The following is a 27,767-nucleotide window of genomic DNA, read 5'->3' as shown; positions in this document are numbered from 1 at the left end:
GTATGGGTGACAGCCTCTTTGAATCTCGCAGCAGGGTATCTATCACGTTTGGGAGGACTGCTCTAATCCCTTTATCAGGTGACCCAAAGGCCCCCGGATTCTAGGGCACAGAACTGGGGACCCTGTAGCTACAACCGGCTGTGATTTGCGTCCTTTATCACGTAAGCCGTGACGTCAGCATGCCTCTCCCTGCTTGGGTTCACTGTGGGGCATGAGGCTGTTGAGTGAAGCCTATCAGTCCCTGGGAGGTATGTGGAGCTTGGTCTCCCTAGAGTTCACGAGCAAGGTTAGTCCCTTCTCAGGCTAAAACACTCTCAATTTGAGAAACAGCTTGCTTTATTATTCCGACTGTAGTATAGACTGAGGCATGGCACACAGCATGATTATGTGATCCAAGCCAATCATAATACTCTGTGTGGTGTTGAAACCAGTGAGCCGAAGTTGGGGAGGGCTTGGCAGGTCTCCGTTGTGTGATTTAAGTGGTACGTTCAGGATCGGATTTGAGCAGGTTCAGGAGGCGTGATGTCGTGCCAGCATTCTGTTTAAATTATTCTTCTCCCTCAAACCAGGACTAACAGGAGAAAAGGACTTGAGTCTGGGTCCTAGGGGATTGGCATCACATACATCTTTTTTTCCTAGAGCTTCTGTAAGTGACTTCCCCAACTGGGTGCCTTCAAGCAATAGGAGTTTACTCTCTGACAGGTCTGGAGTCTAGAAGTCTAAATCCAGGGGCCTGCAGGGTCATGGTCTCTCTATAGGATCCAGGGGACAAGGGACTCTGGGTGGCTCCATGGATTGAGCATCTGCCTTTGGCTCAGGTCATGATCTCAAGGGTTTTGGGATTGAGCCCTTTAGTGGACTCCCTGCTCAATGGGAAACCTGCTTCTCCCTCTACCTTTACCCCTCCCCTGCTTGTGCTCTCCCTCTCTCTCTCAAATAAATAAAACCTTCCAAAAAATATGTTTAAAAGATCCAGTGGGGTAATCTTTCCTTGCCTCTTCCAGCTCCTGGTGTTTGTAAGCAGTCCTAGTGTTCCTCGGCTTGTAGATGCTGCCCATCTCTGCCTCTGTCATCATGTGGCCATTGCCTCCCTGTGTGTCTGTCTCTTTCCAAATTTTCTCTTCTTTTAAAGGACATCAGATTAGGGCCCACCCTAAGGACCTTATCTCCAGTTGATTACCCCTGCCATGTCCCTATTTCTAAATAAGATCACCTTCGCAGGTATTGGGAGTTAGAACTGTAACATGTTTTGGGGGACACAGTTCAACCTGTAGATTTAGCTGGCTTCAAATGTACTAGTGGCACATTTTATCTGCAGTTTAGGGAGGCTCTAGAAATGCAGCAGAAAGGAAAGTCTTTCCAGTCAGGAGGGCTTTGTGTTATCTATGCTGATAGAGGGAAAGGCGATCTTTTTTTTTTTTTAATAATAAAATTATTTTTTATTGATGTTCAATTTACCAACATACAGAATAACACCCAGTGCTCATCCCGTCAAGTGCCCCCCTCAGTGCCCGTCACCCAGTCACCCCCACCCCCCGCCCTCCTCCCCTTCTACCACCCCTAGTTCATTTCCCAGAGTCAGGAGTCTTTATGTTCTGTCTCCCTTTCTGATATTTCCCACCCATTTCTTCTCCCTTCCCTTATATTCCCTTTCACTATTATTTATATTCCCCACATGAATGAGAACGTATAATGTTTGTCCTTCTCCGACTGACTTACTTCACTCAGCATAATACCCTCCAGTTCCATCCACGTCGAAGCAAATGGTGGGTATTTGTCGTTTCTAATGGCTGAGGAATATCCCACTGTATACATAGGCCACATCTTCTTTATCCATCATCTTTCGATGGACACCGAAGCTCCTTCCACAGTGTGGCTATTGTGGACATTGCTGCTAGAAACATCGGGGTGCAGGTGTCCCGGCATTTCCCTGCATCTGTATCTTTGGGGTAAATCCCAGCAGTGCAATTGCTGGGTCGTAGGGCAGGTCTATTTTTAACTCTTTGAGGAACCTCCACACAGTTTTCCAGAGTGGCTGCACCAGTTCACATTCCCACCAACACTGCAAGAGGGTTCCCCTTTCTCCACATCCTCTCCAACATTTGTTGTTTCCTGTATTGTTAATGTTCCCCATTCTCACTGGTGTGAGGTGGTATCTCATTGTGGGTTTGATTTGTATTTCCCTGATGGCAAGTGATGCGGAGCATTTTCTCATGTGCGTGTTGGCCATGTCTATGTCTTCCTCTGTGAGATTTCTGTTCATGTCTTTGGCCCATTTCATGATTGGATTGTTTGTTTCTTTGGTGTTGAGTTTAATAAGTTCTTTATAGATCTTGGAAACTAGCCCTTTATCTGATACGTCATTTGCAAATATCTTCTCCCATTCTGTAGGTTGTCTTTTAGTTTTTTGTTGACTGTATCCTTTGCTGTGCAGAAGCTTCTTATCTTGATGAAGTCCCAATTGTTCATTTTTGCTTTTGTTTCTTTTGCCTTCATGGATGTATCTTGCAAGAAATTACTGTGGCTGAGTTCAAAAAGGGTGTTGCCTGTGTTCTCTAGGATTTTGATGGAATCTTGCCTCACATTTAGATCTTTCATCCATTTTGAGTTTATCTTTGTGTATGGTGAGAGTGGTCCAGTTTCATTCTTCTGCATGTGGATGTCCAATTTTCCCAGCACCATTTATTGAAGAGACTGTCTTTCTTCCAGTGGATAGTCTTTCCTCCTTTATCGAATATTAGTTGACCATAAAGTTCAGGGTCCACTTCTGGATTCTCTATTCTGTTCCATTGATCTATGTGTCTGTTTTTGTGCCAGGACAACACTGTCTTGATGACCACAGCTTTGTAGTAGAACCTGAAATCTGGCATTGTGATGCCCCCAGATATGGTTTTCTTTTTTAAAATTCCCCTGGCTATTCGGGGTCTTTTCTGATTCCACACAAATCTTAAAATAATTTGTTCTAACTCTCTGAAGAAAGTCCATGGTATTTTGATAGGGATTGCATTAAACGTGTACATTGCCCTGGGTAACATTGACATTTTCACAATATTAATTCTGCCAATCCATGAGCGTGGAATATTTTTCCATCTCTTTGTGTCTTCCTCAATTTCTTTCAGAAGTGTTCTATAGTTTTTAGGGTATAGATCCTTTACCTCTTTGGTTAGGTTTATTCCTAGGTATCTTATGCTTTTGGGTGCGATTGTAAATGGGATTGACTCCTTAATTTCTCTTTCTTCAGTCTCAGTGTTAGTGTATAGAATGAAAGGTGATCTTATGTACAGATGTCAACTCCTGGGCAGTCGCCAAGGGACCAGTCAGACCATCAGGAGCCTGGATGGAACCTGATTGGTATGTTGGGAACAAAAATATCTGGAGAAGAGATGTGTGAGTGAGCTCCTGGTGGTGGGTATGATGTGTATGGACTTCTCATGTCTCTCAGCCTCAAGATTTATGCATTGAGTCCATGGATAGAGCGGCCTCAGTAACAGGGATGGAAACTATATACAAGTGCAAGACGATGGGTACCTCACAAGGCTGATCCTTCTAGAAGCAGAAACCAGTGTGAAGCCTCCTTTTGCAGGGAGACTTTCCAACCTCTTAGTGGTAGGTCAGTCTTGCATTCAGCTCGTTTTATCTTAGGCGGGGCAGCATTTTGTACCAGAATTGCTACGTGTTTTTAGATACTGAACTGCCGTCACTGCCAGCAATATAATCTGGAAGTATCGACACCCAAAGGTGTATGGAGGGCCTTCGCCATCAATATCATGCCTGGCATGTCACGGCCTTAAACCAAGAGATTGACTTTTAGGTGAGGAAGTTATCCTGTTGGGCTCATGACTGTCGATTTCCCTAGTCCTATTACGTGCTCCCACGCAGAAGCTGCTGATGACCTAGCTAGGATGCTCAGTTGGAGGTTAGCTCGGGGACAAAGTTTGTGGGGATGGAGAACTGTGCTCTGGGGTATATGCTTGGTACAGGAATTGTGGAGTATGGTGCTGTGGGCTGTTACGGTACAGCCTGTCGGGATGTAAGTCATTCAACTATCACCCCCCGTGACCAACTCTTGGGCTTATGTTTCCCATTTCTCTTCCAGATTAACATAAGTTCTTCCCAGTTAGAACTCTTAGTTCTCAAAGGAGAAATTTCCTGTCTGGAGAAGGGTGGGCTCTGACCAACAGCTGACAAGTTTGGTCTAAAGGGCAGGCGAAAGGAGTTGGCTTTCCGTCTGGAATCTCTCATTGTGTAACCATTCCCCTGAGGAAGCATCGCAGTCGAGGGTGGACTGGGGCTGCTGAAGCCAGCAGGTGACATGTGCTGGAAGGGGGAAAGATTCAGCTTTAATTGTGTGTTGTGTATATATTTTGTATTTTCTGTATATTGTAATGTTTGGGCATCATAAGAAAACCTTTCTGACTGCCAGCTCCTGGGATAGCCAATTCCTAGAGCTAACAAGGGCTCAGCTGGGAGCATGCCTTTGAAGAAGTAACCTGTGCGGAGCCATTTCTTCTGTCTCTGGTCTGTGTACCCCAGGAGTCAGCATCATTCTGTCTTAATCATCCAAGGGCCTCCAGACACCAGGTGACAGGAGAGTGCCTCTATCGCTGAAAGCCTGCCATAATTAGGTAAGCTGGCCAATCCTTAACTCCTTACTCCACCTTGCCTTGCCTTTTGCGTGGAAACCCCAATGAAAGTCATGGCCTAAGCCCTCTCCTTGCCTGTCTCTTGCCTCCTAATAGCCTCCTTCGTGCTTCCCCACGTGGTCCCGAGGGCTATGCTGGGCCTCCCGTATCTAGGACCTGTGAGTAGAACAGACTTTGCTTCTCTGAGCCTCTCCTCTGACTCCTCTTGTGGCTGCACATGACTGACCATGTCATAGAACAATGTAAAACAAGTTGGGACACATCTTGACCAATAGGGGATTGAGATGGGAGATTGCTGGCAGATAAATTTCCTCCCCATTTCTCCCATAAATGGACTATCTGGCAGCATGCTGTCTCATGAAACTATGCCCAAAGACACACCATGGGGCTGAATGCTGGCTGTTTTGTTTTTTTTTTTAATCTTCATGAATGTAATTATTCAATTACACATCACATATTTCCTTGACATCCTTTCCTAACTCATGCCCATTCTCCCATATATTTGCTGTCCTGGGATTGCACTTTCTGATCAAATATTAGAAATGAGATTTTTATTAAGTGTTATTTTCTTGGGATCTCCCTGGCCAAGTATCTTCCCTAAATCTCCTACCTCTCCATGGATGGTGTGACCAGTCTTTCCCAAGACTTTGTTCTTCTCTTCTTGAGCTACAGAAAAGTCATTCAGTTCCTGCTCACATCTTCATAACCGAGCAGGTCAGCTGTCTTTCCCCTCAGCCTGTGCACCAAAGATCTCTCATCTTGTTTAGTATGCCTACACTTCATCTTTGTTTGAAAGAAAAACATGGTTGAACTCCATGGCAAGATCTTCCCCCCTTGACTGAATGTGTATGTATTTTGAGGTGCATCAAAAGGCCTGTCTCCCAAAATAGTCTCTTCTTCGCTGCTTTGTCCTCAAGTTCTCATCTCATTGCCAGTCTGTTCTTGCTTTGGATACAATGCATGTGGGGATGCAGAAGCCATTTGCTGTGTCTGAGGGAGTTGCCTAGGAGGACCTCTTTGCAGTGTTGCTTTCTTTTCTCCAAGACCCCAGAGATTGCCAGTAGACTACAAAGAATTATTTAGACAGGATCTGGATACAGAACAAATCCTGCGTCAACAGGACCCTCAAAAGTCCTGAAATTCAAGCCTGGTTGAGTGTTCAGCTTAATCGACATGGCTTTTTCGAGTCTAGGGCTACTCTTTCAAATCTTGGAGATCCTTTCTTTGAGGTTGGTGTACCTTGAAGATTTATTGGCCTTTGGATCACCATTGCCACTCGTAACCCCCAAATTTATAAATTTTAAGTAAGTATGTACTATTAAATGGTCACTGTGCTTAGGTATCTGGGATGGGGATTAAAGCAGCTCTCAAGGTTGGTCTCTGCCCTTGGAAAGGTGGACACTGACACATTATTAGAAGGAATTATATGACTGCCAGGGTAGAGATGCCTTATAAAGTCCATAATGATGTGGCCCCGTCACTGCTGGGACTACATTGCCAATGACTTTCCCCCCAGCTCATGTGGCTCCAGCCACACTGGCCTCCTTGCTGCTATTGAACACCCCAAGTGTGCTCTCATCTCAGGTCCTCTTCACCCCAGTTTCTGTCATCTCCAGTGCTCATATGGCTTCTCCTTTGCTCCCTCCCTTGTACACGTCTTTAGTCAAATGTTCACTTTTGAGCAAGGCTTTCCTTGACCACCGATGGAGAATAGCAAGCCTTCCCTCACTCCTGCCCTCTCCACGGCGCTTCTCCCCATAAGAACTGCACCTCCTGCCTTGGGTTTTGGTTATTTTCTTCCTTGGCTCAGTATAGTCTTCTCGAAGGCAGTGTGTTTGAAATGCTTTGTTCAGTGTTCTCTCTCAGCTTAGAATAGTGCTCAGCACATCTTAATAGCTCCATAAATATTTGTTGAACGAATGTAAGAATATAAGGAAAATTTTCAGAAGGTTTTTGCTGTTTTTCTTCCATCTTGGTTTGGATGTTTGACCAGTTCTTAAAGTTTGTGTCTTTGAATAGCTTGAGCATTTTTTGTTTTTCCCATTTCCGTATCTGGGGTCAACAGGCACACACTGGGGCTCTGCAGCACTCAGGGATCCCGTGAAGACAGGGACGGGGATATTTAGCTGATGGGTATGTGGGAAGGCCTGTGGAGACACTCTAGTTCAAAGGAAAATTAGTGGGCTGCACAAAACAAATGTGGGCAGGTTAACAGGCGGCTCAGCACAACCTGTTCCTCCAGAGCTTGGTGAAAAGGAATTACTTGTAAATATGAGCCAGCTGGTTGATTCAGTAAGTCTTGTCTATCAGCAGCAGCGTGGATTCAATCTGGGCCAGGCCAACCCCTCCACTGGGGCTGAGAGACAGCCTGGGAGAAAGGGACAGATAAACCAAAGACATCTCCAATCCTGAAGGCGCTTAAAACCCAAGCAATTGGTTGGCTGGACTAGCAGTGAGTGGCACAAGTAGAGAAAAAGAAGAAAAGAAAATAGGATTCTGGGTATCAGCATCCTGAAAAATTTCCTTTTTCTCCACCTGCAGGAAGCTCGTTTATACCTGTGTGCCCACACCCCTGTAGTTCCCTTTGCCTGGCAGCTACTGGCAAGACCCTGTTCAGCGTGTGCCTCACTCCCCACTGCCTGTAGGGAAGCTTGCTCCCTCCTCCAGACCCTCAGCATGCTTTGTGATGGTCTTTATTATCACTGATCAATGTGTGTGTGGGGGTGTGCGGGTGTGCCCACTCGCTCAACTCTAAACTCCTCCCAGGCACAGACGACTGTATCTTCCTTCTCTTTTGAATCTGCTGCAACTCCTCCCCCGATGCCAACTCCTACACCCAGAGATCTGGTTCTGAGCTGGGATCCAGGCGTGCGTAGGTGTTCATGCTCCCCAGGTGACTGAGAAACGCGCCAATTCAGCCACCCAAATGGAAAGTCATGGTTGCTGACCTGTTGGACGGTCTAGGTCTGTTCACAGGAGAGGAGCCTACTGGTGGTAGGAGAGGAGCCTACTGGTGGTAGGAGAGGAGACTACTGGTGGTAGGAAAGGCAGATCCTTGCAAGTAAGAACTCTGAAACACTCCTTATAGGCTTATCTATATGCCCTGCCAACCCCCCAACAGAGAGACTCAAAGTCCTGAAGTTGCTCAGATTCCACTTTTTGCGAAGCTCATCCAGCAGCGTGGGTCTTAGCAGTGAGGAGTGTGGCAACATCTCAGTGGGGCCCAGTGGCGGCGACCCTACTGGGAGATCAGAGCCAGAGAGCCTGGCGGCCACGTGTGGACATCAGCCAGAGTAGGAAGCCGGACATTTGGAGAAATTCCAGGGATAAGGGGACGACTCTGACCCTCCTGTGGACAGGTGCTGGCTTCTCTGGGAGGCCAGGCCATGTCACTGCCCTGGGAGATGGTGCATAATCCAGGGGAGCATCTGCAAAGATGCATCCAGTTCCCCAGGACCTCCCCCAGATGGTCGGGTAATCCCCCGAGCACTGGGCACTTAGCAACGGGGCACAGAGCCGAGAATCCCAGGAGTGCGCTTTAAACTTGTTGCCATCATTCTCCCTTCAGGACACCTGGGGAGGCCCAGGCGGCAAAAGCAAGACAAGAGCTATTCCTCTTCTGTTAGGTGAACCTGACACTCCACGGACTCTTAATTGTGTTCCTTTGCTTAAATAGATCCTGCATTTGGAAAGAAAACCGTGTACTCTGGGCGGAGCAGAGATTGGGCCTCTTGCTCCGTTTGCCCTCCGCCACATGCCACCTGCAGGATCATGACTTCACGTTCAAATAGCGCTTTAGAGCCGCTTGTAGGGCTGCTGGCAACACCTGGGTCCCGCGTGCCCCACGGGCTCCCAGGAGCAGACGGTGCTGTTTGTGGTCTACAAATACAGCGGAAGCCACAAGACGTGGTTGCACACCTGACCGGGCGGCCTTGCTATGGGGGCCACCTGCTGCTGAGCTGATGGCCCTCCCTCAGCCGGCCTGACTCCCAGCAGAAATGGGAAATGGTGTCACCCAAACGGCCCTGGGGGGCAACAGCAAAGTGACTGTAACAGAAGGCAGTTGGATTATTAAATAGGGTTTTGTGGGTTTGTTTGTTTGTTTTTTTTTTTTAATTAAACAGGTTTTGTAGCTGAGGGGAAGGTCCCAGGCAAGGGGGTGCCACATGGCCAGCAGGAGTTGCATGGCCAACAGGCCAACATCTTGTCTTCCAACCCTGAGAGGAGATGAAGGGTATTCAGGATGTGGTTGAAAGTTGGAAGGGCAGGTGTCCGGGGAGGCAGTCAAGCAGTGGTGACCTTTGAAGGCCACTGAGGCCCAGAGGACTAGGGACAGAGAATCAAGAGAGAAGACTCAGGAGCGAGCAAGTGACGGGTGTTGAATGTGTAGACGGGAATACCGTGTCTGAGTAGCTCGAGGCACAAAGGATTTGCTGGAGATGGTGTAAGCTTTACTCTTGGAATTCTGCTTCCCTTTCCCTGACGAAGTAGAGAATATCTCACCGGGGATAGTCCTAATATAAAATGATCATAAATTCTATCAGGAATAGTGAAGGAAAATTGAAGTTGCTATGAGAGAATATGAGAAGGAAACCAAATTCGAGTGGGGGCAGAAAGACGCCACTCATCAGGGGATGTGGCTTTGATCCAAAACCCTGAACTTGTGCAGCCTAAATCTTGCGTGGTCTGGAACCTGCTTTGGGGTAAGTGTGAAGTTGCCATGAATGTGTAGTTCAGTATGTCTTTTCTAAGACAGGAATTATTTCATTCTATTACAGGTTTTCATTCAATATTGGATGATAGGTTATCAGTCTCAATATGCAAGTGTGTGTACACACACGCGACACTGAGAGCCAAGTTGTCAGAAAATAGGAGTATTAATAGAATTACCTACACTGATGAAAACTTAACCATCATCAGCTCTACAAATGAAGTACTAATTCTGTTTTTCTTGCCATGCTGGCCTTGTAGGATGAATTTGGACAGTTTCCTTCCTCTTCTATTTTTTTTTTTTGAATAGTTTGAGAAGGATACATATTAATTTTTTCTTTTAAGGTTTAGTAGAATTCGCCCATGAAGCCATCTGGTCCTGGACTTTCGTTTGTTGGGAGTTTTTGGTTGACTGATTTAACTTCCTTGCCAGTAATTGGTCTGTTTAAATTCTCTATTTCTCTCAGATTCAGTTTCGGAGGGTTGTAGGTTCCTAGGAATTTATCTATTTCTTCTAGGTTGTGCCAGTAGTTAGCATGTAGTTATTTGTAGCGTTCTCTTGTGATCCTTTGTATTTCTACTGCATTGGTTGCTCTTTCTCCTCCATTTCTGATTTTCCTTATTTGAGTCCATTTTCTGCTTTTTTTTCCTCAAGGGGTGTGGAGGTGACTCTGACTAAAGAAAGGTTCATCAATTTTATGTATCTTTCCAAAGAACCAGCTCCTGCTTTCATTGTCTGTCCTATTGAGTTTTTTTTTTTTTTTTTGTATTTTTTTTCTTTTTTAGTTTGTTTCTATCTGCTCTAATCTTTATTATTTTCTCCCTTCTACTGGCTTTGGGTTTTGTTATTTTTCTAGCTCCTTTTGGTAGAAGGTTAGGTTATTTATTTGAGGTTTTCCATACTTCTCAGGGTAGGCTCGTATTGTTACCATCTTCCCTCTTAGAATAGCTTTTCTGCATCCCAAAGATTTTGGACTGTTGTGTTTTCAAGATGATTTGACTCCAAGTGTTTTCTGATTCCCTGATTGACCCATTCACTGTTTAGTATTATGTTTTTTTAGCCCGCACGTATTTGTGTTCTCTCCAGATTTTTTTTTCTTATGTTTGATTTCAAGTTTTATTCCATTACGGTCAGAAAACACACATGATGTGATTGTTGAGTTGAGACTTGTTTTATGGCCTAACAGGTGATCTATTCCGGAGACCATTTCGTACGTACTTGACAGAGTGTGCATTTCACTGTTTTTTGATGGCATGTTCTCAATATATGTTAGGTCCATATGGTCTAATGCATCATTTCAAGCCAGTACTTCCACTCCAAAAATAAAGTATTAATTCCTCCACATTTTTGAATACTTTGGGCAGTTCAAGAGAAAAGAATCCGTGCCTTCTAAAACTTTACAAGTGTATTTGCAAGTCGTCTTAGAAGTGTGTTTCTCACTCTGTCTCAGAGCTTCTGGGGTCTTTAGAAAAATGTATGTATAAGTTACCGAGTGGTGTAAGCCAGACTAATTCAGCTCCAACAGAGGTCAGGGCTAGTATTTAACATGAGCGAGCTTGTCTCAAGCATTGATGTATACCAAAGAACGTACACCATGTTTAAGTTTTTAAAAATATTTTTTTATTGGAGAGACAGCACAAACAGGGGGAGGGGCAGAGAGAGAGGGAGAAGCAGACCCCCGGCTGAACAGGGCTCCATCCCAGGACCCCGAGATCGTGACCTGAGCCAAAGGCAGACACATAACCAATGGAACCCCCCTGCCCAGGGCAGTCCATGTATACCAATTTTTTTTAAATTTTTATTTTATTCATTTATGATAGGCACACAGTGAGAGAGAGAGAGAGAGAGAGGCAGAAACATAGGCAGAGGGAGAAGCAGGCTCCATGCACTGGGAGCCCGACGTGGGATTCGATCCCGGGTCTCCAGGATCGCGCCCTGGGCCAAAGGCAGGCGCCAAACCGCTGCGCCACCCAGGGATCCCTATACCAATTTTTATATCATTACCTTCCTCGCCCAAACTCCGGCAGTTCCCCCATTTCCTTCTTTCCTATTTCTCAAGGTTTGGGATTTGTGGTCTGGTCAATGGTGGCCATCCCTAGACTCCCGCTCCTGTGTCTCTGGCCCCATTGCCGACTGGCTCTGTCTTTGCACGCTGGATTCGTCAAGCATTCTTAGTCGCCAGGCTCATGTTCTCTCTAAAGGCAGAAGCTGGAGCTTTTTATATAGAAAGGGGGAAGAAAAAATCAGTGTGCAATACCACTGGAGGAAATTCCCGATAGTTTCCACTAGTAATCAAGTGGCATTTACCTTTAAACCAGCAAGTCTGCATAATAGGATCTTAGGACCCACCGTTAGGGTGAATTGGGTATTTTAGAGATTGTTCAGACATCCTCGTGATCAACACGTGGCCTGTCTTGGAAGCCAGGCTGCGGGTTTCTCGACGACAGGAACTACGTATTATCGTTCTCTCTGACAGCCCGGGAGCTTGCCAGGGTGGACGCATCTGAACAAATGAATGAATGAGTAAATGAATGAGCGGAGTGTGAGACTGTCAATTCCTCTTTGCTGCCGCAGGATTGCGCTTCCTTCCCAGCATGGGGATTCTAACGTGGGGGACTTTGTTCTGCATGTTCCTCATCAATCAGGAGAACCTCTGTTCACTTCAAGGGAAGGCGAATTGCTCCTCCTGTTGGAGGTTGTCATCCAGGCGTGTGGGGGTGAGTGACGGGGAAGGAAGGGCAGATTGCAGAGCCAAAGGAGTCTTGCCAGGAAGCATTGGGAGAAAGTGAGAAAGCCGCGGAAAGCAAACTGTTGCCTTGTTCTACGGTCTTGGTTTTGTAGAGGGAACGTGTTGCCTGAGGAGTCAGGAGTATTCATCCTGGGATGTAACAGCGGGGATGCACTAACATTTGAAGCACAGAATACATTTTATCTTTAAAGGTGTTATGTTAGGAGCATGAGATGCTTGATCTCAAGGTTGTGAGTTCGAGCCCCACGTTGGGAGTAGAGATGACTTGAACATCTGTAAAAGATGTTAACTTACATACTAATAAGCTTCGGTGAAATATAGAGGAAGAACTATCCAAAAAGTTGTTCAACCAAGCAGGCAAGGGTTAGGAAATTTTAGTGTGGATTTCCACTAATTTGCAATGTATAAAGTACAACTTCATTCCTACAAAAAAAGAAAAATGTCAAGAACCACTATGCATGGGGCCCAGTGTATGTAGTTCAGGAAATGGAGAGAACGTACCTTAGTCCTGTTTGTAAGTAGGGAGAACGGACAAATATGTAGGATAGACAGAGGGTCTGAGGTGCCCAGGAGTGTTGCAGAGAGAAGCTGACGGGGCTGGGCAGCGGGGGTGGTAGGGGGAGAGGCCTTGAGGCGTGCCACGCGTGCGTGGAGTCCTGGGGATCTGAGCGAGGGCCTGGCTGGTACGCAGGGAGGAACATTCCAGACCAAGGGAAGAGTGAGTGCACAGGTTCTAGGACAGGTGTGAGCTTGCTGTGCAGGAACAAGCGAGCCGCTGTGACTTCACACACGTTGCACGCAAGCCCGGTGCCTGAGGGGCCCCCAGCCTCCACTGCCTGTCGTGGAACCCCACCCTACTGGATGCCTCACTTCCTCTCCCTGCTACACACCAGCCCGCCTTCCTATTCCCAAGCGAGGGTGCCAATGAATGACCTTACGTGAAAAAGAGTGACGATAATTTTAGTTAAGCAAAAAAGGCAGGAAATACGTCCTCACATTTTCCTCCTGCATCCGGTGGATGTGCTCGTTCACTGCCTTTCGGGGACCAGTCCTCTCCCCTTCTACCTTCATTCTGTGTCTTGATGACTAATCAAATTCCAGTAGTTCTTCTTAGACCCAGTCTTTGCATTATCTCCAAACTCTGTTGAATCCCAGGCTGATTGCACCCCACCATCCCTCTCCCCAGTACGTGTGGGACACATTTGGACTTCAAGATAATTTAAAATGCAGTTATACGGTGACTTGTCTACTGCAAATACACCAGCCACAGAGAAACCAAGCAAATGCACATGCACACGTGTGTACGTGTTTGCGCACACAAGCCCTCGTGCAAATGCACTCAAAAGGTAGAGCCAAGTTGGATGGACATTTGCCTGGTTATTAGTTACACCAACTAATGTAAAAGTCAAATTTAGAGACTGACACAAAAACCACATGTGGGTCTCTCCTAGGGAGTGAGCGTTGTCTAGTGCGTATCCCGAGAATCTGATGGTGCTAGGGTGGAACGGTGTGTTCTAAGTGCTCGTGAGCAGTGGAGTGGAAGGTGCAGGACTGGCCTTGGGAAAGGGCCACCTCTTCCTACTGCCACAGCCATTGGGCCTCCAAGAACGGCTCGATCCCACAGGAACACCCGAATGGAATGTTTCACTTGAGCCAGGGAAGCTCACTGTCCTTCAATTTTGCTTTCTTTTTATTTTTGCACGTGAAGGATGGACGACACATTTTATATCACCGTCCAGGAATACCCAGAGACACCTCTGGGTGTTAGTCTCCCAGACAAAAATAGAAAGTGATCATCGGGTGTAATTGTAGAAAAGTAATGGAACGCACAGGGAATTATCTCCTAACGAAAGCGAAAAATAAATCAGTGAGAACTTAATGTGAGTCTAAGATCTTAAAACAGTCCGTTTTCTCCTTTCTTTTGTTAAATATGGTCTTAGATTCTCCACTTAAGAGACACCGTGTAGAGGCATATGCCTTGTGCGCGTTTCAGAAAACGGTACGTGCTAACGCTATTTGGTGTAATATATTTTAGATGCGAAGGGGAACATGAGCTTTAAAAGATCCTTTTAGTTGGTCTACATGAAGTGAATGAGTGCTGCTTCCTATTTATCACCGTGTTATATAGTAAGTCATTTTTACAAGCTGGTTTTTCTAAGGGAAATATCCGTGGTGCTATGGGCCATGAAACTTAATTTTGCCCAAAGCATGAAAAAAGTGAATTACCTGTGCTACTCTTCTAGAGATGTGTTGATGGTGTGTTGATGGGATTGGCCCTGATTAGAGCTGTTACTGCCGGGCTCCCCTGGAGGAAAGCAGGGCTTGTGCGATGTAAACATGCCCGCGGAAATGCAAACACAATTTCATTTACTAATTGCTGTAATCAAGGCAAGGCTCATAAATCGTGAGCTTTGAGAAAGTATCAACAGAAATAATAAATTGATTAATCATCCGCGAAGACTTCAGGCTGCATTCGCCATTGAAGCATTTTAGGGCTAGGCCGCGACCTAAGGTAGTGAAGGGCTGTTTTTCTACCTCATTTAGTGGATTGTTTCTGGAGACGCAGAGGATTTGGGAGATTGGCAAAGGCCCCAGGAGAAGAAGGATCAAAGATCACTCCTAGAATGGAAAACAGGAATTGCATTCATGGCACAGAGGACCTTGAACTTGCCCACTGCTTTTGCAACCCCATCAGTTAACAAAAGAAAGGGACCCAGAGGACCCGAGAGCTCCTTGGGAACCAGGGAGGGTCCAGCCTGATGAAGGAGTGCATGTTAAAATTCCCACGGAGACGGTACCATTCCGTGTAGGATTTAACAGGATAGAAAGCTGGGGCATGACCAGAATTAACTAAAAAGGTAAATAGGAATCCCCTTGCCGTCCTGGAACCAACCACTTAAGAAGGAAGACCGTCCCACGCTCAGCTCACCGTCAAATGAAGCAGTCCCGGCGTCCTATTTGGACTTGGTGCATGGGGGGTCCAGGCCTCGGAGAGCTCACCTGCTTGAGGGAATCTGGCACCCGGAGGCTCAGCAGACTCTGGGAGTGTCAGTAGGTGAGGAGAATGGCAGGGGAATTAGGATCCTTTGAATAACTGCCTGTTGTGGAATGTTCTCTCAGAGTTCTTTTCTTTGGTTTTCACTTGGGATTCGTAATTGCAAGTGTTACCAAAAAGGCAAGATAGATAAGAGACAGATGGGAACCCCACCGATGCTGGGGGCATGTTTCTATTCTTTAGGGTCTGGGTGACTAAAGAGAACTGGGTAAGTATAGATCCTTGAAAGCGTGTATTTCTAAATCATGCACGTGTTTATTCAAATCACCTAAGGACAATAGGTGCTAACTTGACAAATTATCATTTACAAAGTGTTTCTTTACATGTTATCCCATAATTAATAATCACATGTAATTATTTTACTGAGGGCTCAGTATATGCCAAATATATTGCCGAGCACTTTATGTGCATTAATTCATTTAATTACAAAATCCCATGAGTTAGAATTTTTTTTTTTTTTTTTTTTTTAAAACCATGTCAACTTTTTGGATAAGGATCCTGGAGCCGAAGCCTAAATGGACTTGTAGAACGTCAGCCTAGAGTGTGGCGTGTCGGGCTGTCTGATTTCTAACCCTGTTCTTCCGTCTATAGCAGTGTTTTCCAAATAGTGCAATCCCTTCTCTTTTATTCTGTTATTTTTTTTATTTAAATGCTGAATGAGACCCACTGAACAAATGTCATGACCCACTAATGTGACTTGCTGTTCAAAAAGTCCTACCCTGAGCGAGATGCTTAATTACAGAGATGTTGAGAGTTTAGGGAATGTTTTTGTGACCGGGCACCTCAGTTTATCCAGTAGTGCTGCCCTGAAGCAGATTGAGTAGATAAGAAAACTGCATTTCAGTGCCCCACCCAGGGTCTCCCGCCTAATATGTGACCCAATCGAGGACTTCCACCTGGGACTCTGGCTCAGCCTCTCCCATCCTGCTCAGCCTGCTGGGCCAAGCCGTGGTGTTCCCAGACTAGGGCCATTACACGCGTCTGCAGCAGGCCCCTCTGCCTGTCTTCATCCCTCCGGGAGCCCATTCTGCACGGAGTGGCCCCAGTGATCCTTGCACAACCTGAGTCCAGTCCCTCCATCCCTCCATCCTCTGCTCCAAACCCCTCGGCTGGTGCAGGTGGAGCGTGCCCTGGAAGGCCCTCGTGACTGGCTCACAGCCACATGTGCACATACACACAGGTGCGTGCACACAGTACACGTGCACGCAGAAGCACACAGAGCCCACCTATGTCCATACATACACCTGTTCACTTGTGTGCAAACACACACGTACCTCCACACACACACTCTGTGCTCTAATATAATTGCTTGGTTTGTTTCTAACTGGTTTATTTTCAGTAAAGAAATCCTTGCCTACTTCTATTTTAAATTATCCTGATGTCTAAATGTGTCTAACACCTACTGGGGAGAAGGATGATGACGGGAAGCGATTTAGCCCGAGACTCCATAGAGTTTGGAGATAAGGCTGAGGCTGGCCTAATAAAGAGGTATTTGAATGTTATTGGTCATCATGACACCCAACGGAAGCGAGGGATATGGAGGGTGATCCCCAAAATGAACTGCCCGGGAATATCTGTTGGATACAGAAAGAAAATATTAGAACTTAATTCCCATATTATTATTTTTTCTAAATAGAACAATTTCTACTAGTTTTCTTTGGTCATGGGTGCCCTCACCTGGTTGCACGGCCAGCTGACTTGTGTCTAGTGGTGAGGACCGAGCCATCCCGCAGAAGAGAGGGTTCCACGTTAGGGGACAGTGGTCAGGGCGCCTCAGGCAATGGGTTGGCTTTTACGTTGGGTCGTCGATGTCTGGTACTGTGGATCTGTAAATGACCCGATTTTAGCCAAACCAGCCCTCGGAAGACTTCAAAACTAATAAACAAAAGTGTTCCCACGTGGAATTTATGGAACAAGGATACCAGCAGTGAGGCAAGCGCAGATGCACGTCAGGAAGATAGCAGGAGCTCATCCTAAACCTCAGACGTCATTTGACCTTCAAGGTAGGCGATGCTTTCACGTCCGAACATCGCACACCTGCTGCGGAGGGAGGGACTATTAATTTGGAAAGAGGGTTTGGGATTTTTCTTTTTCCTTTTTTGATAATTGTATCCTTTTTCCTTTTCTGTTCTTAGTTGTATCCACTATTTCATGATTTTTATTTCAGAAAATGTCTGCTGTCAAAGCTTTTGTCATATATGGGGGGAAAATAGGGATAAACTTCAAAATCTTTGAAATGATGAAGCATATTAAGTATTCTTATTTTTTACAATTTTGGATTTATGGAAAAAATGCCAAGTTGGTACAGAAGGTCTCCGTGTATCCTGCAGAGCGTTTCCCCCATCAGTAACATCTTAGATGAGTGTGGTACATTTGTTACAATTAACGAATCAATATTGATGCATTATTGTTAATTAAGGTCCATCTTTTTTTCATATTTCCCTGGTTTTTACTTCATGCTCTCTTTTCTGCTCCAGGCAGCCGTCCAGAATACCACACTAATTTAGTTTTCGTGTCTGCTTGAGATCTTTTTGGCTCTGATAATTTCTCAGACTTTCTTTGGTTTTGATGACCTTGAGAGTTTTAAGGCATGCTGCGTACTTTCTAGAACCCCCCCCCCCCCCCAAATTGGGATTCGTCTGATGTTGTTTTTTTCCTGGTTTGATGGAGATGATGGTTTCTGGGGAAGAAGACAGGTCAAGTGTCATTTCACTACATAATATTAAGGAAATCTATGATCAAAGGACTTACCTTTGTTTATGTTTACCACAATATGTTTTATACACACTTACAAACATAAAGTGCAACTTCCAACTAATTTATTAGAAAAATTGATATACCAGAGGGAGGATGATAACTTCATAGCCATACTTCTAAACTTTTGTGTGTTTGGGAGATTAGGAGAGTAAGTGTAGCCAGTGATCCCCTCCTTCCACTTTTGAAGTAACAGTGCTTTTTCATTTACGATAACCAGGAAAGTAAATATCAAACTGAATTTAGATCCAGATTTCTAAATTGCCATTTTATAAAGGAATAAAGTTTTTTCCTTTAATGAAGCACATTCACTCATATTCAAAACCATCACATTGTGTTGTTTAATAAATGGTTTTGTTTAGTTAATGTTTTTTAAATTAGTAAACAAGTGAAATGAAGAAGTAAAAATAAGCATGCTTAAGAAAATAAAAACAAATCTATTTTCCTTTTTCCCAAATCTTAAAAACATATCTCTTTTGCCTCTGAAGGATAGAAGCAATCAACTAGGCATTAAAAGGCTCATATCCAGTAATCATCCGAAGTCTTTCTTGTAAACTGGAAAACCAACGCCTGAGCGAGGGGACCATAACTCTTAGGAAAAGAACTAGGATTAGATGCCAATCTTTGGACGCAGATAGATGTGGATTTGTGCCTCCGTTATGAGATTTTAATGACCTTGGACCTATAGTTTAACTTGGTTGAGCCTCAGTTACGAAATGACCCCAATGGATTTAACATATACTTTCTTTATTAAATGCCATCACTATGCCCAATAAACTAACTTGTGACTGATGCACCTTTCTTGTCCTTGCTCTCCAATGACACTTCTCTTTTTTGTATGAACCAACATAAAATCTACCATTGTAAGTGAATTTTCAGTAGGCAGTAGGGTCTTCTTGGCTGAAGCACTGTGGTTTGTGGTGCATCTCCAGAACCTACTTCCCTTGTGGAACTGAGACTTTGTACCCTTTGACCTTCACCATCCCATTTCCCCTTCCCCAAGCCCCCGGCAACCACCATTCCACTCTCTACTTTCACGCATTTGATTATTTTAGATTATATATACCAATGAGATCATATGGTATTTTCCCTCTGTCTGGCTTGTTTCAGTTAATGTCCTCTAGATCCATCCATGTTGTTGCAAAGGGCTGATTTCTCCATTTTATTAAGGCTGAATGTTCCCCTGTATCTGTATGCCACATTTTCTTTTTCTATTCCTCCATCGATGGACAGTCAGGCTGACTGCATATCTAGGCTGTGAGTAATGCTTCAGTGAACGTGTGAGTGCAGGTATCTCCTTGAGATTGCGATTCCAAGTCCTTTGGATAATTTCCCACAAATAGGATTGCTGGTTAGTATGGTCAATACAGGCTAGTGCGGCCTCTCGACATCACTGTTCTCTGGATAATCTCAACCTCATCCTTTACTTTCCAGTTTATCCAAAATTCTATAGCAATTTCCTATATTAAATATGGTGTATGTAAAATATCCCTTGTTGCTGGGGTGTTTTTTTTTTTTTTTTTGGTTTTGTTTTTTGCAAGACAGCTATTTGGTACAATTATATTAACTATGGAAGAGATGTATGTAGTACTGTTTTGAAATAAATATATTCATAATATTGGGTTTTTTTGGATTTAAAAAATTTATTAACTTTTTACCTAGAAATAATTAGCTAGGGATGCCTGGGTGGCTTAGTGGTTAGGCATTCACCTTCGGCTTAGGGCTTGGTTCTGGGATCTGGGATCAGGTCCCACATTAGGCTCCCTTCAGGGGCCCTGCTTCTCCATTTGCCTGTGTCTCTGTCTCTGTGTGTGTCTCGTGAATAAGTAAATCTCTAAAATAATAATAATAAAAATAATTAGCTATAAAGATTATAGATAAATGGAATTTTACTCTGAAAATAATAAAAATCCATGTTGCATACATTTTTGAGCGATCCCTTAAGATTGCAATTTTACTTAGGAAGTTCTATCAAGGGATATAAACTAACACTTCTCAGTTTGTTTTGTCGTTGGAGATAATCTCCAGCAAAGCAGTAGTTTTTCAAACATGAATGGAAAAGGTTAAAACCAAAAGAAAAAAAAAAGTGGGAAGTAGAGAAAATGCAAAAAACAAAAATTAAAAATGTCAGTTTCTCTTTTTTGTTTCTGAGACAGATGGCTTGATAGAGGAGTAAAACAAGGGCTGTGTGTGCCTGTGTGTGTGACAAGGGTGTGCCTGTGTAGTCTCTGCAAAAAGCCGATTTGGTAATAATATGTCAGTCTCTGGAAATTCTAGCAACAAATCAACTTACAATATTACAGTATTTTGAAAAAGTTAATAACATAATTTAAAACATACTGCCCTAGATAATTTTATTATTAAAAAGCCCCGACTTGGAATATTTGAGATATTTTTGTGTGGTTTTGGTAGATACAAAGGTAGTTAAGATGAATGGCAAAAATTCTTCCTTCAATCAGAAATGAAAATCCATTTCTTAGAAATCTCCTCCAAAAGTGAACCAAATGGATTTTCTGCTGATGTAGGTGATCCCAGAGAGAAGAGGGCATCAACCAAGCTCTTCCTGCAGAGGTTGAAATTGTAGCATCCTAAGTCCCTCTTTAAATATGGAAAAATCACTGCAACCTCCTTCAGTGTTCTTGGGCCTTAGCTCCAGAGCCGCAGTGAGTGCGCCATGCTATTTTCTTATGCCTACATGGAGACACCTGTTGCCTCGACCCAAGTGACAGTGTAGCACCTACTCTGAATGTGTACAATGGCCTCGTCCAAGGGTCCCTGGTCGTTATTTCCTGTGATTCATGTATGGACGTGTATGATGGGCACCAGAATTTTTCCAAGTGGTTTGGGTTATATTTAGTTCTATCATCTTTCTCAACTTTGAGAATACTGCAATTATCCTACATTTACTGGTGGTCTGCTCTTAACATGAAATATTAAACAGGTAAAGGTCAAGGTAACTTTTTACTTGTAAGTGATTATATTCGGCAAACTCTTGTCATTTAGCAGGATAAGTGTGCCAGATGGGCCTACGTGCTTGCTTTTTTACAGCCATTTTGTTTTGTTTTTTTTTTAACCTCAGAGCATTATGTCATTATAATGTCTTCACCCTAAATTATCTTTTATTTTGTATGACACAAACATGTGCTTAAAAAACCTGTGGATAGGTAGGTTGCCTTTATGAGCTAATAATGCTTTATCATTCTCTTTGAAGCAAAATTAATGCATAGCTTTCATTCTGGTCTGTTCCAATGACGTAAACATGACTGCATGCCAATTATTAGCGTGGATTACTTCCATTAAGAAATACAACACAGGGGATCCCTGGGTGGCGCAGCGGTTTGGCGCCTGCCTTTGGCCCAGGGCGCAATCCTGGAGACCCGGGATCGAATCCCACATCGGGCTTCCGGTGCATGGAGCCTGCTTCTCCATCTGCCTATGTCTCTGCCTCTCTCTCTTTCTCTCTCTGTGACTACCATAAATAAATAAAAATTAAAAAAAAATTAAGAAATACAACACAGGAGTGAATGTTTCCACTGTAAAATATCCCCATGTTTATTTGGTATCGAAAACAGCAAGTTTACACTTAAATATATGTAAGAAAGTTGTTAAATAGTAGGGAAGGGTATTGTATATTTTCCCAACAATGTCCTAAATAGAAGGGAACAATGAGAGTGCCTCATGTTGGCATACACACTTACCCTGTATATGTCGTCCATACGTTTACGCGTGTACTATATAAGCGGGTAATAATATGGCTGCAAGAATAACCAGAGGGCAGAAAGTTATGCTTTTTTTTTTTTCCCCTTTGTTGTGGTGATTGCAGCCACACTTTGGTTTCTCCGAGGCTATTCTGTGATGTTCAGTGAGACCTTTTGCTGTGTGTTGCCCAACGATAGGAGGAGGTGCTCACTTCTTTCAGACGTTCTAACTGCGGGGTGTGCAGACCAGGCCCCTCATTTGGTCTCTATCCTGACGTGGTCTTTCCATAATCACAATGTCGATCTCTTAAGAAGAAAGTTTTGGAATATATATGGGTTCTCTACTTTCTTTTCACATTTGCCAGCGAGATGACTTTTTTCTGGGATGGTCTATTCTTATGGTGAGTTATCAGATGTAGCTAATCACAATCAGCTCTCACGTAAAACATATGACCTTGAAACACGTCCAGAGCTACTTATTCGTTAATATTTTTCATCTTCCAATTAGCAACACTGAGAGTTTTGCCCATTTTTCTTCCCACCACCTGACACAGAGAATCATTTTCTAGTTCTCTGGAATGGGCCTTTAACTCACCCAGCCCCAAAGCATATTTTGGGTTTTGTTACTGTACTACCCTTCCTCCCACCCCCAATACCAATGGCTCCATCATTCACATGGGTGTATAGCAAATACTCATGAAGACTCAGTGACATAAGGGAGTAAGCAGGTGTTCAGTTCAACTGGGCCACTCCTCTGGGAGATGTGGAGGCTGTTGTGATCCCAGCTCCAGGTGTGACTCCTGCTCTGGCCCAGACCCACACTCTTAGGTCTTGTTCATCAGCCTGGACTAAAGGGATGATGCAAGAAGTGCAGGAGGGCCATCCCAGCCTTGCAAACACAGTTTAAATCTCTGTTCCCATCAGTAGTATCTCATCAGGCACAGCCACGTGGCCAAACCCAAAGTCACATGTGAATGCAGAATTACAGGGGTGAAATTAGAACCAGTGATTCAACCTCACAATGACTTGTTCCTTCACATTTGTCCTCGGCCTCCAATACTGTCTACGTTGTGTTGTCATTACTGACTTGTGTTGCAGCCACAGAATGCTGAGCCACTAAAATCTTAAAATAGCAAACTCTTAATGGTTTTCTCTGCATTTCCCACACCTGCCGTGGCTTGATGTCACCGAGTTGACATTCGACAACGTTGCCTAAGTCTGTTCACTGAGAGCGAAAGCATTGTTATCCGTGATGTCTTTCTACCTATTAGAAGCAGTGACATAAAGGGGGGAAAGGGATTAGTTGGGTCACGGTTCTCTGTGTGACCATAAGTGAGATCTCTTGCTTCTCTGTGTGACCGTAAATGAGATCTCAGACTTGTTGGCGGTTATCAAATGCCTCCTGCAGAAGAACAGGTGGACACTCTGTTCTTTCATGTTTCTCTTGCATGAATTTCTACGTCAGAATGCTTCAAGACACTTCGGGACTCCCTCTCTTTCTTTATTCTCATTTGCAAACAGAGCTACTGAATCTCTCTCTCTCTTATTCTACTCCTATTATGACCAGTAACGATTCAGGACATCTTAGTGTCATTTGAGGAATGCCGCAGGCTATGTAAATGATTGGACATGTATTGATCTCAAGTACATGGTAAGAGAATTAGGACACTTTAAAACCAGTGTAGCCTTTTCTTTCTGGGTATGGTATACTTTTTTTTTTTTTTTCCTGGGTTACTTCTTGTGTTCATTAAAATATGTTCATTTGGGTATATTTAGTCTTACTATAAATAAGAGACATAGGAAATACAGAAACTTGAGAAAATCAGCAAGAACAAGTATAACATAAGAAGAATGGACAATTCATTATGTGTTTTGTCTGCATAGTTTGTACTTAAGTTCTGCATTTTGATTCTCAGCTTCGTTGATGTGCAGTAGATCTAAGCATGAGATTATGGAGTTAAAAGCAAAAAAAAAAAAAACTAGGGAAGAGTAATATGTATATGTTAGGAATATTCTCTTAACACGAAGGTAGCTAGAAGCTGTATCTTGCTAGGAGATTGATTCCATTGAGCAGGTAACTTGATTATTCAGTTTCAGAAGATTAAATTCACTAGTTCTATTATGAGAGTATCATGGAAAAGCATCAGAGATATCTTATTTTCCTTCTTAGGCAGGTCAGAGCATCTTTATTCCCTTGTGATCTTTTTTTTTTTAAATCTTCCATTCTTTTTCATCTTGAGTTCCATTTGAGCTTCACAAGACTGAATCTTCTCTGATTCCAAGTTTATTTACCAAGTACCATTCATCAAAAACAATGATCACAAACCTCACCCATGCAAGCCATTATATGACTAAATCAGGAAGGAAAACAGTAAAATCGTTGTTTGTTTAAAGTTGTTTTGGAAGATAACCCCCTTGTCTCCACTGAGCACATGTGCTGGTGCGCGAGGCTGTCAGAGGCTGTGGTGTGCGGTGTTTATCAGCACCAGCACCAATTCTAAGTCAATAGTCTGTGTCTTTGATCATTTGCAGGAAATTTTGGAGTATCCTTGAAGATTGCCTTGCCTGGAGGTATTCTCTTCGGGTTATAGTACCAGCCTGAAAAAAATATCTTTGGTCGTCTTGTTGATTGGTGGAGCTTTCTCCCCCTCCATGATAAGCTGGGGCTATGACAAATTCTTGCTGTGAGTCACCCATGAAGATCTTTGCATTCTTTGCAGTGAAACTCAGTCTGTGGACAGAATTGGAAAAACTACAAGCTAAGCCATGCCCCAAGATGATTGGGAGCAGGAGGAGGAGGATGGGCAGTAGCTTATTCATAATGAGGAAACTTGCAGAGACCTGGAGGGAACCTCTTGCCAAATGGCTTCAGTGTTCTTCAAGGTCTAAGATGCTGTGTGGGGTCAGAGAGGACAGCTGGTCTATTGAACAAAGACACTATGTGATAATCTGCTTCCTCTGTGAGTTCCTGAATGTTCTGTGTCCTTGGAGTCCAGGTGATCATCTCTATAAGAAGTTACACATAAGGATATGTATGAAGGTGCTCACTGGGGAGTCGTACAGGTGGCAGTCTGCCCGCTGTCTTAGCTTGGGCTGCCTTTGCTGATAACTTGGGTCTATAGGCTTTGGACTAGTGGTCTGAATACACTGCATCTACTCCATGTACCCTTCCTGGCTCTTGGGGACCTTCCAAGGATGAACCTCTTGTCTTTCTGACCTATCTGCTAGGTCCTTCCTGGATAGCTAGACTTTTAGCCTTTGCTTTTTTTGGGGGGAGATGCCTATTGCTGTGTGTCATGGACTCAACGTTTGGGTCTCCACAAAATTCCTATGTTGAAGTCCCAATATGATGGTGTTTGGGGATCAGCTTTTGAATGTGGTTAGGCTCTAATGATGTCGTGAGGTTGGAAGTTAGCACCCTTATAAGAAGAGCCATCACAGAGCTTGTGCTCTTTCTCCTCCTCTTTCTGCTTTGTGAGGACACAGCAAGAAGCTGGCCATGTACAAGCCAGAAAGAAAGCCCTCCCCAGAACCTGGTAATTCTAGAACCCAGATTTCAGTCTTGCAGATGCTAGAACTGTGAGAAATGCATTTCTGTTGTTTCAGTCACCCACTTTATGGTACTTTGTTATGGCAGCCCATGTGGATTAAGACGGTGTATAATTCATTGATGATGATGAGAATAGTAGTAGTAATAGAGTAATACCCCTATTCTGCTGAGTGTTTTTTGTGTCCCAGACTCTAAGTGCTAACCATATTTTAGTCATGAATTCTTTTTCCTTCTCCTACACCTATGTGGTTATTATTTACACTTTCCCAAAGACAAAACAAAGTACAAATTAGGTGAGGTAACTTAGCCAGGGTTCTATGGCTGGTAGGAGGTGAAGGAAGGGTAGGACCCTGCATGTCCTGGTTTCAGAGTGAGGGCCTTTAACTACTATATTGAAATCTGACTTTGTTCCCTGTTTAAAATTTTATTTTATTCATTCACTTATTGAATCATTATTGAGAACTCTTTATGTGCCTGTGACACGCAGACATAAATGACCTCTATTTTCAAAGACCTCATATTCCGGTTTGAGAGAAATAACTTGCTATTGTGGGAATTTTAATAGCTGGACCAAGGCAATAGAAAGTACTCAGTGCTTTTTTGGGGGGGGGGGGAGACACTCTTTTTTTTTTTTCTTTTGCAACACTTTAGCTGAGACATTTAACTTCTCTAAAACTCATTTCCTCATTTGTAAAATGAACATCTTGCATCTTTTGGCATTAAATGAAACAGTGTAGGTGAAAATGCTTTGCAAACTGAAAAGCCACACTCTATGCCAGATGGTATATAATGATAATATGAGTGTTTATACCTACACCTAAAACATTGGCTGCTTTCCTCTTCAACAGCTGAGTGTTTATATGTATCCCAAAAATATTTTCGACCCCCATGTATTACTAGTCCTTTCCATGTCTTGTAATTTAATCTTTACAAAAGCAAGCCCTCTGTTACTATTCCATTTTAAGATTTGAATATTGAGGACCAGAAAGGTTAATGTATTCACAGGAGGTTATGCTTCCAGCAAATGAAACAGCCAGTCAGTGAATCCAGTTTTTTTTTTATTCCGAAGGCTGTGCTTTTTCCACTACATAGGTCTTCTCTTGGGATTATTAATAATGTATATATTCATTCTTTAGGCATCTCACATTTTCCTAAAATCTAGGGGATGATGCTGTGAATGGAATACGTAGGTAGAACACATTACGGAATAGTGAAAAAGGAGCAAGTGCTGCTTTTGGTGGAGACGAGAGGAAAGTTAAGAGTTGACCTAGCATTTTGTTGTGGTCAGGATTCTTGGGTCAAGAAACAGAAGCAAACCAGGACTGGAATTAAGGCCAAGGGTAAGGCACGGGGCAGATGCCAAAAGTGTTTTCCGGAGTCCTGTCCCACGAAGCATCTTACAGCCAGAAGCGCCTGCTTGCTGAGTTCCTATCGATGTGGCTGGTTGTGAAGCTCTGAGGAGGAATTTCCATTTCCACTTCCTTGGCATTTCTCCTAACCCCAAGCATCCCGAAGCAACCTCTATTGGGTGCCCTATTCCTATTGTACCGGCCCTCGGAGAGAGTCCTTTCCTGCAGTATCTTTCCATGTACACGGGAAAGATGATTCTGTCTCCAGCACAGGGTCAGTACTGATTCATCGAAGTGGCTCATGGGAATTTCATCATTATATATAGTCATATACTTGGGTGTGCCCATGTTACTTGGATGGGCAGTACTGGAAAAATTGCCCTTGTTCTTAAAAAAAATAGTGACTTACTATTCTTTTCCAGCCATTTTTGTATCTGGATGCACTATCTGAGCCTGTGGTAGTTATCGTGTAAAACTAGAGAGCCAGCCAGGGGAGAAGGCCCCTATTGGGAACATGACCAAGCAAAATGATAAAGAATGGAGAGACCTGTTGTGGTATCACAGAGTCTCTGGGTTAACCCACCTTGGAGCCACCTGCTTTGTGGACCCGCTGCCATATAGGATGATGAGATGTTCCTAAGACTGTGAGTTTGGGCCTTCAGGTACCTGCAAGAGAAAGGATTCTTACTAACCTACCCCATGTCTTTCAGAAAAGCTGATGCTCCAGGAAGATGCACAATATTAATGTCATGAATTTGTCCTTCTTCCCCCCCACCATGTGTCTTCGAACCCCTGAGATAATGATACCTGCATTTGAGAAACTCAACCACCACCTTCCTCATGGTGATAAGTCATCTGATTTTAAGGTGTGCACTTACTCGTGATAAGACATATAAAACATAAGCTTGCAAAATATGCGTTTGTTGGTCAGTTGTAATGAATGATCTTCCTCTTCTGTGCATATGTGTGGGTGTAATTTGGTGAAGGTGTTCTGTCTTAGCGCAAGATTTAATTTTGATTTGGGGGATTATATTCAGTTTAATTGATAAATGTGTTTGGTGTGAATAAGCATGTCTTATGAAAGCGATTTCCCCCCGAAGCCTAAGAGTATGTAAAACACATTCACTGTACAATATAAACAAGTTGTTTTATTTGTAACATCTTAAATCCCTGTTTCAGTGTACTGTTCAACTCAGTCTCTACTCTAATTTTCAAACAAGGGTTTTGATATGTAACATGAGGAAGGACCCCTGGGGGG

The 27,767-nt window shown here is 43.7% G+C and overlaps 1 long non-coding RNA gene across 1 annotated transcript; it reads left to right on the top strand.

Annotated features, from left to right (window-relative positions):
* Nucleotides 1-167: 167 nt before the first annotated feature.
* Nucleotides 168-27,424, top strand: LOC140605430 (uncharacterized). Its single transcript, XR_012008091.1, has 2 exons — nucleotides 168-286; nucleotides 26,932-27,424. It is a non-coding gene; the product is annotated as an uncharacterized lncRNA (long non-coding RNA).
* The last annotated feature ends 343 nt before the right edge of the window (nucleotides 27,425-27,767 follow it).

Source organism: Canis lupus, chromosome 15 (genome assembly GCF_048164855.1).
Source record: "Canis lupus baileyi chromosome 15, mCanLup2.hap1, whole genome shotgun sequence".
NCBI classification, from domain to species: Eukaryota; Metazoa; Chordata; class Mammalia; order Carnivora; family Canidae; genus Canis; species Canis lupus.
This window is presented reverse-complemented; position numbering and strand designations above follow the sequence as displayed.